Source organism: Echiichthys vipera (assembly GCF_963691815.1).
Source record: "Echiichthys vipera genome assembly, chromosome: 6".
NCBI lineage: Eukaryota > Metazoa > Chordata > Actinopteri > Perciformes > Trachinidae > Echiichthys > Echiichthys vipera.
In genome coordinates, this window is record NC_139831.1 from 3,572,082 (window position 1) to 3,587,156 (window position 15,075).

The following is a 15,075-nucleotide window of genomic DNA, read 5'->3' on the forward strand; positions in this document are numbered from 1 at the left end:
TCTCAGTGCGGATTATGAAGCCCTTAAAACATAACGAAAAAGAGCTAAATCGTTTTTTTTTTATGTGGTATCCAAGTGCTCCCATGGTTCATTACCTTGGCAACGTCTTCTTGGTCAAATTCACTGTGCTCCTTCTACCTTTAAATCTATACCCAAATTAAGAAATCATCTTTAAAGTGCCCAAGTGCAGCCTTGTGGAGCTGCTAACATAACTGCCCACTCTATATGGTGTAGTTAGCACTATGCATGAACTAAGTAAGCTCATGTCTGTGTGTTAATAGTTACTTTTGTACATGCATTTTTCAAATTATTGCTGTTCTGGCATGTGTTTTTCTGTTTTTTGTTTCCACTGTTTCTCTGACTGAGTAGCACTGGACACTTTGATTTCAAAACTCCTGCACAATAATCCTTTTGTCTGAGGTTAAGCACAAAGTTCATCATCATTTGGAGACCTCCAAAATAAATCCTAAAACCACCTGGATGTGAGTCTGATGTGTTTGTTTCCCAGTGATCAGAAAGACTGACGAGGTTTCTCATTTTTACGGCGCTGTTTCCGGTTATCAAAGCATACCCTATTTTCCGCACTATAAGGCGCCCCTTCGATGAATGTCTTATTTTGAAACTTTTTTCATATATAAGGCGCACCGCATTATAAGGCGCATAGAACAGCCGCTACAGTCGAGGCTGGGGTTACGTTAAGGACCGCCTCTAAGTTAATTGATGTTAAGTTGGCGTGCTAGCGCTGTTGCCTTCAGTCAAATAGTGATTGTACTGACTCTTCTACTTGCTGCTCTCTGTTCAACAACCCACTGTTGGAGTTCGTCCTCCAGCTGCAGCTGTCTCGCTCTGTTCCCTCTGAAACTCTGTTTAGTCTTCTTTACTTGGCGCAGGTCGTCTTGTTGCTTCCTCCACTTCCGCACCATTGATTTGTTCATGTTCAACTCTCTGGCTGCTGCTCTATTCCCGTGTTCTACTGCGTGACTAATGGCCTTGAGTGTAAACTCTGCGTCGTAAGCGTGTCTCTTAACAGGAGCCATTTTGGGGTCTTTACACAAACACACACATGGAAATGAAACGCCACGCTTCACGCAGTCACATATCTCAACGTGCACCGCGCGTTACTTCTTCTACGGGGGGAAATAGAGTCGATGGCTGCTCACCGTAGTTGCGAGACCTGTTATGGCTCAATATTGGTCCATATATAAGGAGCACCGGATTATAAGGCGCACTGTCGGCTTTTGAGACATTTGAGGGTTTTTAGTTGCGCCTTATAGTGCGGAAAATACGGTGTATTTTTATGGGAATACCAGAGAGTGTGAGGTTATACTGGACTGGTCCATATTTGAGAAGCAGAACACATTTAGCACAGTATTAAAGCAGAACCTTTGTCTGCAGGCTTGACACCTGCAGCAACGCTATGATTCAGTTTTGCTGTTCGCCTCCAAAGATGAAAGAATTTGGAGAATGTCAGGTTACAAGTGTAATACGTATGAAACTGCTTATGTGTTTTGTCCCTGTGGGAACATTTGCATTTGAACTTGAGGCGACTTGTTAAGTCATCGAGACTTTTAGGAGTGAACTATTAAATCCTCAGTGCTTTTCCCTTTCGTCCTCCGTGTGTTTCCCTTTTCTTACCTCTTTTTTTGCTGTTTCTCATTAAACTCCGTACCAACTTTGCTTTTAAGCGGCGGCCGCTCCTGACGTTTATGTCCTCGGCCTGATGCTTTAAAAGTGCAGTGTGTTTTCTGTGTGTGTGTGTGTGTGTATGTATGTGTGTGTGTGTGTGTGTGTGTGTGAAAAGTTCTATGGCAATGGATTTTGCAATCACTCAGTGATAGAGGTTATACGCGCTTGTGAGTCACTTCAGGTGCTCTTTGGACAGTCCAACAGGTTTTTATGACTTCTTCTATTGAAATCTCCACTGAGTCACCCTGGAAGTTTCTGTGTACAGACAGACAGACAGACAGACAGACAGACAGACAGGACAGTACGGAAAGGTCAGCTTTTGATGACTACAATACACTCAGGGACCACTCCTCATTGCTTGTGTTATTGAGTGTTCTGACATTCAGTTCAAACCAATATCTGAACAAAATAGCAGACTTGACGTGTATGCCTCCTCTCAGACATTTCTTTCCTCTTACTGTGTAGCCTTCTGACATTATTAAGTGTTTATGGCCTTCAGTCCTCAATAATAACATTTCAGGTCTGCAACTAAGTCTTTTTTATTATCATTTAATCAATGACTGCCCCTTGAAGATTCCCAGAGCCTTAAAATATCTTCTCTTGTTTACAACTGTAACCCCAAAGATATTCAGTTTACATTGATATATTCATTTATTCATTCATTTATTCATTCATTCATCTTCAGCATCTTGTCCCTTGTCGGGGTCCTGGGGGGCTGGAGCCGATCCCAGCTGACATCGGGCTTGAGGCGGGGTCCACCCTGGACAGGACGCCAGTCTATCACAGGGCACATAGAGACAAACAGAGACACACAACCATTCACACCTACATTGATATATGACAACAAGAAAATCCTCCAACTAGAAAATTTTTATAATTGTTTTATTGTTTTTGCTCTATAAATGATTACAATGATTATCAATATACTTACCTATAATTTTTAAATCAATCTTATAATCGTTTCTAATCTGTGTGAGTGTCTGTCTTACTTTCCTGTGTCTTACTTTCTTAAGTATGTACCTTATGAAAATTCAGAAACAGGTCTTTTTGCACAAGGATTTTCTACTAAAAAGCCAAAAGCTTCCCGACGAAACTCCACCTTAGGTTCCACCTTGATTATTTTAGGGACCAAGCTTTACTTGGTTTGATTCATACAAGTTTAATTTACTGGGAGTGCTTTGGTCTTCCCAGACACAATAAAAGCTTTTCTAATAGATCTAAAATTGGAACGATCCAAGCACACATGCCATGCTTATTTATTCCAATTTCAATGCAGGAACTGTAGCTTAGACGTTAGACTCCACATAACTTACAGCTGTGTTTATTTGGACTGGTTTTCTGCAGGAATCTGATGTCGAGGGAGGGACTTTGGGAGGATCATTAAAAGTGAAACAACTTATGAAATCACTTATGAGGAAGTGAAAGACCTGCTCTCAAACATTTATTTGACCCTGTGGAGCTACTTCCCGGTTTATCTTTGCCCCACTGTATTAACTGTGCTTGCACATGCAGTCCTGCAGTGCAAAGGACACTAACGCACGGCTCATTTACTCGGATTAAACTTCTTGTTGGACTGCTGTAAAGCCGTGGCGAGTGGTGTCACCGCATCTGCAGGTCGGCAATGAAACCGGTGAGTGAAATGTTACTTTAAGTGATTGATCAAGGCCGAGGTAGTTCATAAAAAAACTAAAACGAAGGAGATAATTCACCTTCACGTTTTTGGCTCTTATGATTCCTTCCTCTCACCTCTTCAGTCAGGGGTAGGGGTATCACGAGAACCGATATGTCCGATACCTTTCGGTTCTAACACAAACAATGCCTATTCTTTTGAGGCACCAGAGCCACAGAGGCACTGTAAGTTTCGTGCTGTGTCTCTTCCTGAACTAATGGGGGCAGTACTGAGTGGTCCTGTCATACTTGCATTCAGAAGTAGGAGGTCACAAAGAAGTCGAACTCACATGGCATAACAAACCCCATCTGGAACAGCGATCGCTTAGGCCTGACTCGACCATGAGTCCTTTATGGAAGAACTTTGCCTGTGAGGTTATCATCCAACCTGCCTTGTGTTATGGAGCATACGTGCTGTAGGTTTATCGCTAGCTTGTACCTCATGTTAATGCAGCTTTGACTAATCAGTTAGCACGCCTCTTTACATTTCATTCAGTCTTATCAACTAAATACTCTTAACATTAACTACCTTAGAAAAGAGAGATCTTAGAAAAAATGTTGGCATCGAGAATTGTGTAATTACACTGATATTGGCACCGACTACTGAATTTTTGGTATCGTGCCATCTCTAGTCAGAGGCCTTGAACTGAGACCATGCTAGAGGGGCAAGTGCCTGTGAAATACCATCCAATGTCAGCTGATAAGGTAATCAATAACACGATGAAACCCAAAGTCAAAAAACTCATCAGGGACCACAAAGCGTCTTACTTTCTGTCTCTTCGTTTCTGTTTTTCTGTCTCCCGTGGTCGGAGGTAATAAGTTTTCAGGTTGTCAGTCCGTCCGTCCAGTTCTTCCTTCAAATTTGACGTCACTGTGACATCATAATGCTACTGTCCATTAATCAATGCTATAACTGAGAAACAGAAGCAGAGACATTTGGTCGGACACTGAATGGTGACACTGAAACAGTGCTGATTGTATAGATCTTGACATTGTGTGTGAAGCTTCTACATTTACCCAGAAAATCCACTTAATGCTTTTAATAAATTCCTTCAAAGTCATATTGCATATATTTTGTAAGTCTGGACAGTTTGGATTTTAACTGCAGCTTGACTGGTTGGCGTTGGTTTATAACCGCAAGGCCGTAATTCTAATTCTTTGTTTCCACTTTGAAATTTATTGTTTAATAGTGTTTTTTTCCGCTGCCTTTACTTCTCATTTATTCTTATTATCTTCCTTAATTCCTCTTGCTCCATCTGTCACTTCTTCCTTGCCCCTCTCTCCACTGTTATAACACAAATGAATGATTCAAGGCATCACCTCCAAGTCCTGGATCGATACTTTAATGAACCCGAACAGCAGTTTGGGTGGAGTATGCAAATGAAAATTGCCAAATAGCTTTGCTGGATTTGATCCGTGGAGAGTAAATAGACCATCTGAGTTGCACAGTGTTCTTGCATGTGTACCCAGAGACCACAGGGAGTTCATTATGATCAGTTAAGCAAATTGGGCTTATAGCTCTCTGACTGCTGGAGCCCTCTTTGTGTAGAAGCTTTACTGAAAAAAGGCATAGGAAGGAATAGGAGCTTACTGAGCCTTAATGCAACACAGGAACTAAAGGAGAGGCATCCATCTTGCTATTGAGAGAGAGGAGCCCCAAGACTGCCATCAAACTCAAATTAGCATTTAAATTAAATTGGAAGATTAATCAAGAGGTACAGAACTGTGTGTCCTCGTCTCGTGGGTTGCAGGAGAACGCTGTGTTTTCTGCCAGAATGACGTTAGTTCTCCCTCACCCACCTGGATGCCACTCGGTCACAGTGAAGTATTACATTGAGTGGTGATTCACACAGTTGGCAGCTGGATTGGCATTCACCAACAGGCAGACACATTGGATTACCGCTGTCAAATAAAACCAAATGGAGTCATCCGTGTGTCTGCACTTGGAAGGAAACTCAAGAGCAAGTCTGTCCAGATGTCTAAAGAGTCATTTCTGTTGCTCCTTAAAACACAGAGAAGGGGACATTTTTGAGTAATGAGGGTTTGGTTGTAGGGGCACCGAGAACGCAGGAGCAGGTTGATGATTGGAGTGAATTAAAGGAAGAAGGTAAGGATTCAATGTGACAATGCAGCTGGTGGGAGGATAGAAGCTGGCAAGGTCAAACCCCCTGATAGACAGTAAAGTGTAATAAGTGTGTCTTAAAGTTGTACTCCATAAGATTTGAGATACGTTGTTTCTAGCGGCCTCTGTGGCGGTAAGATGTAACTGCAGAGGAGCCTGTTCTTTCAGAGCCTCCATCTTGTCAACATCATGGTCACTATGTGTGTTCACTATTTATTTATTTATTTTCTTGCTCTTTTGTAAACTTTATTGAAACAAATAAACCCTTACTTATACTTATAACAACCTACCAATAAGCCTGACTCAGAAGTTGGAATTTCCGATTACACGTGAATGCAGCGTAACCGTTGGTGACGTTCTGGGCCATCAGACCAACCGCTGTCAGCAGCGTCACTAACATGGCGGCTTATTTACATCCAGCTCGCGAATGTCGCCACATTGTTTTAACTCGCTCTTTGATAGATATTAACTTAAAATACTTAAATAGATGGAAATCTTGCAGAGTACAACTTTTAACTTTTAACTAGGAACCTGCATTTACCCCCTAACCCTGAATGGTAATCAGCAAAGTTCAGGAGGTTTCACACCTACACCAGCAATCACACTCGGATGAGCAACAGAACAAGATCACTAAGAAAGCTTGTTCTCAGCCCTTTTCCAATCGATCCCTGGAGCGGTTTGTTTGCAGTGCTTCAGGGTCCTTGTCCCCCCCTCCAGGCCCGTTTGTACTCACACTACCAGGGCCTCGGAGAATGCTTCTTGCTGCCTATACGTCATCACGCCGTAACACGTCACACGCATTGATGACGTCATCACGATGCGTCGCTTTGTTTACAAATCTTTCCGTAGACCTCTGAGTTTTTGTGCGTCTTGTCGACTGTTTTGAATATTTTCATCGACCAAATCTGCAGTAAACACTCCAACTCCGCATCACACCAACGTGAACCTTTCGGCGCCATTGTTTTAAATGTCAGCGCATGGTCCCTCCTTCTTTTTTCTGTGTCAAAACAGGCGCACAGAATATGGCCTCAGGACCGCCGTAGGCCTCGTGCTCGTGGATGGCAAGCTGGCCGCAGCTAGGCGCGGTGCTTAATTGTAGCTTGCTAGCTTGTAAGAACACTAACAAGCTAGCAAAAGTTTTAGAGGTAAATCTGACCTGGTTAAATGTTCAGTTTTTGCAACTTTAGAGTAAATAATTTGAGCATAGTGGAAATAAAACCCTTACGCCGGCAGCATGCATGCCCTGCTCTGCCTGCTGAGCTTTATTTAAAGCGTGGGTAATGTGATACAGAATACATTTGGTCAGTGTGCACAGAAGGGGTAGAAAGTGTTGAGGGGACGGATCAGCATGTTTCTAAAGTGCTTGCACAGGATTTGGGTGAGTTCTTTGGCATCCGTCCGGCATAATGCATGAAACAGCTTTAGTGATTCATGTAAATGATGGCAGCTGTAATAACGACGTGACCTGCGTCTGAATTAATTTAATCAAGACATAAAGCATTAATTAAAACTCAAAAGTGCATTCAGTCTAGTTTTGTTACCGGGATTATTAATTAAAATAAAGCATAAGTTAAAATGTATTAAATAGCAAAGGTTTTATATCGGTGCATATGAGATAATGTACTCCAATACAGTATTAAAGGTCTTGACAGAATAATGTTATATATTCAGTCGTATTTTTGCTTCATATTCGTCGGATTATTATGAGAAACAGTTTTTGTTGTGTTTGCTTTCTGCTGCATCCCTGCTCCATATCCAGAGAAGTCCTGCCCAGTGGGGCCTCCACAGGACGGGTTCAAAGTTCCCACTCTCAGAGGTCCCGGCTCAGTCCACGGACCCCTGACCGGGTGATCAGGTCACCTCCCTCAACAGTGTGTCCTGTACTGAGGGTTAATGGGGCTCTTATTGGGGAGACAGTCACAGATGGTGTGCAGGGAAAAACAACACATAGCTGGATCATTAGAAACACACGCGTGCACACACACACACACACACACACACACACACACACGTGCATTCTTTAGTATTTGCAGAATCCAGCTTTTTTTCCTCCTTTTGACTAATTACCCACTTTTGATTGGTATGAGCAGCTGTTAATGTTGACAGGAAATGAACCAAAAAATATGCAGTGTGTGGTTTTTCATACAAAAGAACCATCCAGAAATGTCACTCCCCTGTAATCACAATGAATAGCCGTTCACACAAAGTCTGACAGAATGTAGCTCATTAAAGTGCGATAAACTTTCTCTACTGATTACACTTTTAAATCTACATTAAACCAAACTCTACATAAACCCAAATCTTTTTTGTGGCATCTCCAAATTGAGTTTAGAAAGCGTTGAATACGTCTCAGTCCACAAGCTCTTGTCGGATTAGAAAGTGTATTTTGTATCACTACAGAGTGACAGAAGTGCTGAGCAGAGCCCGAGCAACCGTTAGCAGAGCGCTATGGAGGAGAACAACAGTCCAAATGATCTGCTGGCACTTTCATAGGCAGGTGAAATGATGGACCTCCATTTAACATGCTTCCTCGTCACCAGCGTAGCTATGCAGATGATGCCTGCGTCTTTACCACAGAAACCCATGGCGATAGGTCGGTGGTGTCTGGACCCACGAATCCTATCTCATCACTTGCATATAACAGTGTTGACAGTCTATCTTAAAGATCGGTTTCAAACACACACCAGATTTTCCTGCATTCTGAAAATACTATTGTGTTTATTGTAAATGTTTAGTGTGAAAGTTAGGAGCAGCAAGAGTTGATCTGGTGGATGTGCTGGTCGAAAGGAGTAACTAGTTGTCTTCATTGGGACTATGAAGCTTCTGTGTTGTTTTATAAATCCTCATACGTTTATTTTGCAGGGGAAAATCTCAGAAAATTGACCTAGTCTGATAAAAATATTTGCCATTTTAATGTTGCATATTCTGCTTCTTGATGTTTTTGATAAACGGCTCTCCTTGGTTTTAGGTTTAAGGTTGGAATTATGGGTCCTGGGTTGGGGTGGTCAGGGTCCTCACGAATATGCAAGTACAAACATGAATGTGAGTGTGACCTGGCAGGCACAAATCTATCTGTTCAGTTAACAGTCTGGCACGATGCCACGATCTATTCCCTGTGGTTACACCATTAGCTCAAGTTGTGTTAACTACTGTTTCCCATGTGGACGTGCATTAGCACATAAAGAGCTCGCTGAAAGGTCGACTGTCTTTGTGTGTTTCTGTGTGTGTGTGTGTGCATTCTGTCTCTGCAATATGGAAGAGCAAGCATCCTGCTTACTATATGTACATATAATCCTAAATTGCATTGTTATAAGGCTATTGTGAATTTATATACTTATAGATACTTGTCTTATAAGTGTGTATATATTACATTTTAAGCACTGTTAATGCTCTGCAGCAGCTCCACCTCACAGTTGAACAAACACAGACGAGCCCTCCACCCCCACAATGCTCCAGTCAGTCAGGCAGTCTGGAGTCATCTGCTGCTCTTCACGTGTCGGTCCCTGTTGTTTGTGCTCACTCATATTTTTTTGGCTCCCGTCATGATGCCCGTCTGCACACTTTTTACTTTTCTGTGACAGAGCTGCCATTCGCTCTTTTCCTTTTATGTCGTGTATTTGATTTAGTCCAAGATCAGGATCTTCTTATCCTCCAACTATTTAGATCCATCCTAATCCGCTCACATCCTAAAGACTTGATTAATGCTTTTCCCTATATAGGCCTCTGTGCATCACTTAGAACTGGTATAGAATAGAAAAAGGACATCTTAAACCAGTACTAGCATCTTTGCACTGGCTCCCTGTTTGGTATCAAAATCCAAGATTATCAGTATGCATTTAAAGCCCTGCATTGTTTCGCCCTGAGCTATACATCAGTACATAAAGTGCAACTACTCCCCCAAGATCTACGGATCCATGGCTGTTAACCATCCCATGATGTCTCTGAAAACCTTTTGGATACAAGGGTTTCTTAGTAGCTGCACAGCAGAATACCTCCACTCTGTGTTGAGGTTTGTGTTTGATCAGGACCCAAGTGCACGACTCGACTCTGATTCAAAGTGCAACAAACAATCTTTAATGTTCAAAAAGGTTCAAGAATAGGTGCAAGGTGGAGGGGTGGGGCGAGGTCCCAGGATCCTGATGTGGTAGATGAAGTCACCGAGGAGTGCATGGATGCAGGTGGCGTGATGTGAGGTCCGCTGTAGGGTAATGGCAATGCAGTGAGAGAGCTCCGGGGTGCTGGCAGCAGGTAGGCAGGTCCGCAGGCAGGCAGGGAGGAAGCAATGCTCAGGACTGCACAGCAAAGCACAGCAATCTGAAGCAAGGTAGCCAAAAACACAAGGAGATTAGCTTCAAATGCTAAGCACAGAAGCCAGGATCCAAACCAGCACGTAGACTGACAAACCGATCTGGCGATGAGCAGGAGAGAAACCAGTGGCTTTATGGGAGGCTTGATTGTAGAGTGAGTTCACCTGCTTCACCTGTGGAGCAGAAGCCACGCCCACATGCACACACAGCACAGACAGGGGGGGAGACACACAGGAGGAATATTACAGGGACACAAAACAAGGAAAACTCAGGGCTGCCACGGTGGAATCATGACACTCTGTCTTAAAAAACATTTTTAATCCCTTGCCTACCCCTGCAATGATTTTTCACATGATTTGCATTCTTCATTCATATGCATTAACGTCTGTATGTGTGCATTATGTATTCATGCATGCATTTAAATACTTATGCCATATGGTATTTTTTTCTTGCTCAAACCTGGTTTGATTTTAAAGCGCTTTATGAATAAATTTTACCTTGATTCACATTTTTCCGTTTACACCCACATTAAAAAACTAACCTAACTAACCTGATCTGATGTGAGACACTTAAACCTCAAAAGTGGACTCAAGAAGCTTCAAAGGTTTACAAAAGCAGCATAATGAATAAAAAGGTAATTCTTCCTCATTCAGGGAAACGGGACACAACCCAACATTGAAATGCACATTCTGCCTCTCCAGACCCCTGCACTTATATTTTTAGTTATGTCTAATTTTTGACAAGTCTCTTTTTTTTTTTTTAAACAGAAAGTCAGACAGTTATGGCTGAATGTTGCACCCACTATGACTCCATTCAGACTTTTCTCCAAAAGTTAGGAGCAGCTGGTGGCTGCACTTTAAATATTTTATGAGATTGAATCTGCTGACAGGGATGCTCTGTCAGTGGTGTAATGACTACATGGAGACCCAGACTCAGGGAAAACAGCCTTTAGCTCAACAAGAACCAACATTACAAGCAAATATAACCATTGACACTGTCTTATATTATTCACCGCCGTGGTTACATTTATGCACATTAACTGGGCTATTGGCTGTACTAAAAGTTAAAATGCACATTTGATTCTCTGCACTTGAATCTCCAATTCATGCTGCTACGAATTAGCAGAATATTACAGTCCACCTGTCATGTCCCGCCTACTGCTTGAACAGCACACCTGCTATAAACGGACTTCTGTTGATATCAGAATGTACCCATAATGCTGTGCAAGACCAAAACGTTCAGATGTTTCCATGCTGCAGCAGCAGTGACAGAAAGAAGCCGGGCATCTTAACAGCGTGTCTCATTACAGAAGTATGAGCATACCTGGGCTTTTGCAACTCCGCTGTTATGTTTTCATGCATCAACCCAAAACTCTGAGTGGCCACATTGTCAGTGCATGAAAATACAGCAATTTAATGCTGTACGTTTGTCTCCTACTGCTCAGTATTTCTCCCTTTTTCTGCGATTACCTTTCTTTTTCTTCCCCTTCCGCTCCTCTCTGTGTGACTGGATGAGAGCTGACAGACTCCAGTAAACCCTCTCAGCGGCCCCGCCCATTAGCTCTGTCATGCGTTCAACTCCCCTCGCCTCCCCGACTGTGTCTATTATAGAGGGAAGTCGGCAGGTCCGCCACAACCTGGCGACAGTGCCAAGGAGATTTCAGACCGGTGGCAAATCAGTCTTACGGTGATGTAATAATCTGTTCTGGATTAATGAATGCTTGGTTACACTGGTGCCATGACCTGCATTGTACACGTGTAGGAAGAAGGTGGGGAAATCTGCATCAGTATGTACTTTTGCCGCCATGTGAGCTAATGTTTCCCCCCCCACATTCCTCTCAGTGATTCACTTCTCCAACTAAGAAAAATGCAAAGTGCTCTGATTTAGTTTACATATATAAAGAGCGGTGGCATTACGAATGGGAACAATGTACTGTATGCACAGCTCACATGGGGACATAAGCACATACTGGTATGATTTCCCACCAGTGTAGCAGAGCACATTTCTCACTTGAGAAATCAGTCCAATTAGTGTAATAATGCAACTACGGTGCCATACTTCAATTTGAGCCATGTGTTGTTGTTAGATTGTGGGATTGTGCATCATTTATAATGTTGGGAAAACAATAGAACCAGAGCAAGACATGCATGGATGTTCATGCTGGTCCTTTGATATTAAACCAAGAGTATTATTTAACTGTAGACTGTATAAGATAAAGACTATTTACTTTTGCTGATTAGTAATTCGAAAAAGTAATGTAGCTATTGTTTTGGTGAGTAGTTGATTACATGTTTCACATAGCACACATACAACCTGCCTGCATGAGTGACTAAGGCCTGTCCTTGAACACTCACACAGTTTTATCGACTGATCGATTGGTTGATTAACTCATCAGAAAGAATCATGCTCATGTACCACTTTAAATCTTGTGTTAACCAGAGATCTAAGACATTAGCATGAAGAGAGCAGAAAACCATTACTAACTGACTAAAGGAATCTTAGGGCGCACTCAGGGCACACTCACACTGTCCATCCGTACCGTGCCCAAGCACGTTTCACAGCTAATGTCTAGTTTTTTTGACCAGTGTGAGTGCAAACGTACCGCGGTACACTTGCTGGCCACAGCCCGTTTGGGAAAGTTTTTGCACATGTACGAGCACGAGGTCTATGGCAGTTCTGAGGTAATTTTATTTGCGCCTGTTTGGACATAGAAAAAAAGAAGGAGGGACCATGCGCGGACATTTAAAACAATGGCGGCGAAAGGTTGACGTTGGTGTGATGCGGAGGTGGAGTGTTTACTGCAGATTTGGTTGATGAAAAGATTCAAAAACAGTCGACAAGACGCACAAAAACTCTGAGGTCCATTGAAAGATTGGAAAGAGACGCATCGCGATTACGTCATCAATGCGTGTGACGTGTTACGGCGTGATGACGTATAGGCAGCAAGAAGCATTCGCCAAGGCCCAGGTAGTGTGAGTACAAACGGGTCTGGAGGGGGGACAAGTAACCTAAAACACGGGGCACGGGACGGACGGACAGCGTGAGTGCACCTTTACTCGACTAAGACCGAAACTACTGATTAGTCAAATGTGGTAACTTTAACTCCTGCCCAATAGACAACTGCCAGGGACAGGATGTATTGTGGTATGGTTCTGTGCTGTTGTGGAGTCTGCAGAGTTTATCATTTGTTGTGTATGAACATTTAGATCAGTAGATTACGAGGTGGGTCCCAACAGATTGTACGCATGTGTGTGAGGAAGACTTTGCCAGTGCTGTACTGATAGCTTACTTTTGCGTTGGTTGTATAGTTCAGGCACTTAAGAGACAGTTCTCCCATTGTCAGGTAGTCATTTAAAATACTGCCCTTTTAAAGTCACAGGTACATTTAATTATAGATCCCATTTCATACAATCTGGAGACATTTTGACATGCATTAGTGAAAATGATTGTAGGTTGTAGGGCTCCATCCATTTTGTAGAGTTATTAAATTCATATTAAGCACATAAGGTTTCTATAATAAATCTGAAACTGTACTAAACACAGTCATAGTGATTTAATGTACGATTTATGTTTGCTTTATTGCTTTTTAAGCCATCTTATCCAAATATGTAGATATTACAAGTTTATCCTTTATGATTAAAAATGTAGGCAAGCTTAAAGTGTGCATGCTTTTCTTTGCATGTGAATGGATTATGCGCCATTTAATGGACGCTGTTCTCCAAAGCACCTCCCAATATCTTCTGAATCCATATCTGTGAATACATACAAACATATATGCTTGTTTATTTGGTACATTAGATGGACGTGTGTGTGTGTGTGTGTCTGTGTGTGTGTGTGTGTGTGTGTGTGTGTGTGTGTGTGTGTGTGTGTGTGTGCGTGTGAGATGACATCTACCAGCATAGTTCTGTACACTTACAGTATGTTTCCAAGTGACACCCGATGAAGGCCACCACCCTTTATTCTGAGTGTATGTGTTTGAAAAGAACTCTTCCTGACAGGCACGTATATAGACTTGTACATGACGATTATTCCTCAGGACACTTTCATAAGTCATTGTGCTCAAATCTTCTATACATTTGACCTTTTAACCTTTTATTCCAGCAACCTCCGGATCTCATCTTCTTTATGTTGAACCATGGGAACACGGTGTTATGTTTATAACTAGGTCAAAATGCAGAAGCTTTTTTTATGAGATAAAACCTGATGTCCCAGAAATCTGATTATAGATAAAGATAACAAATGCAGGCATGATTGTAACAATTTTGTGGAGGTTGTCTTATTTTATCCTCATATTTAATCCAATCATATGCAAGGATTTTTCACTTTCCTATGGAGCGATCCCAGATGGATGAGTGAAGCAAGGTGGAAAGAAATTCATCTGGCGAGAGTCAGGTTGGGCTAAAGCATTATGACAAGGAAATGTCTGATCTCTCAAGAAAACAGGCCAGAATATATATTATTAGTAACCATGACTGGAGAATGCGCTAACACTCAAGGGATGCTAGAGTCTGTTGTCTTTGTTGCAAAAGCTCTGGAATAGTTCATCCATATAGGCGACAGTTGACTCCCCTGTGTGTGTGCGTGTGTCTTAAACATATGTCATGTGTTGGATTGTAATCCATTATATAGGTCAATGTTTACGTGCTTGCATGTTTGGTTGGTCATGTGTGTGTGTGTGTGTGTGTGTGTGTGTGTGTATTGTATAAGAAGATTATGTAGACCAGCAGTACGAGCACGAAGCCTACGGCAGCAAGAAGCATTCGCACCAAGCCCCAGGTAGTGTGAGTACAAACAGGCCAAGGCCGCGGGGGGAGAGGGAGGGGGAACAAGTACTCTCAAGCACAGGGCACGGTACGGATGGACAGTGTGAGTGCTTCCTTACTTCTGCTTTAAGCTTAATTCCCCCTGTTTTTGACGCTTCGCATGGTAGTAATCCACTTTACATTATCTTAAAACTCACTTTTATTCCTTGGCCTTAGCTCAGAATGAGGCCTGCATTTCTTTGTCTTTTGTCTGTAAAGGTGGTTTTATTCATTGTGCTTTTATTGTGCTTTTACTATATTTGATTGCACAGCACTCTGGTCAAATGTTGCTTTTTAATGTGCTTTTTAAATAAACTTGATTTGAATTGATTGCACACCATTTACAATGGTGAAAATATCCCCTTTACAAGAAAGACAAGAACACTTATACCTATAAATTAGCAGCTTCTTTGATTTTATCTTTTGGATTATGCTAAGCCTTGGGTATTGTATAATAGGCGTGTTTCCACAAGCCCTATAGAGTGGCCGC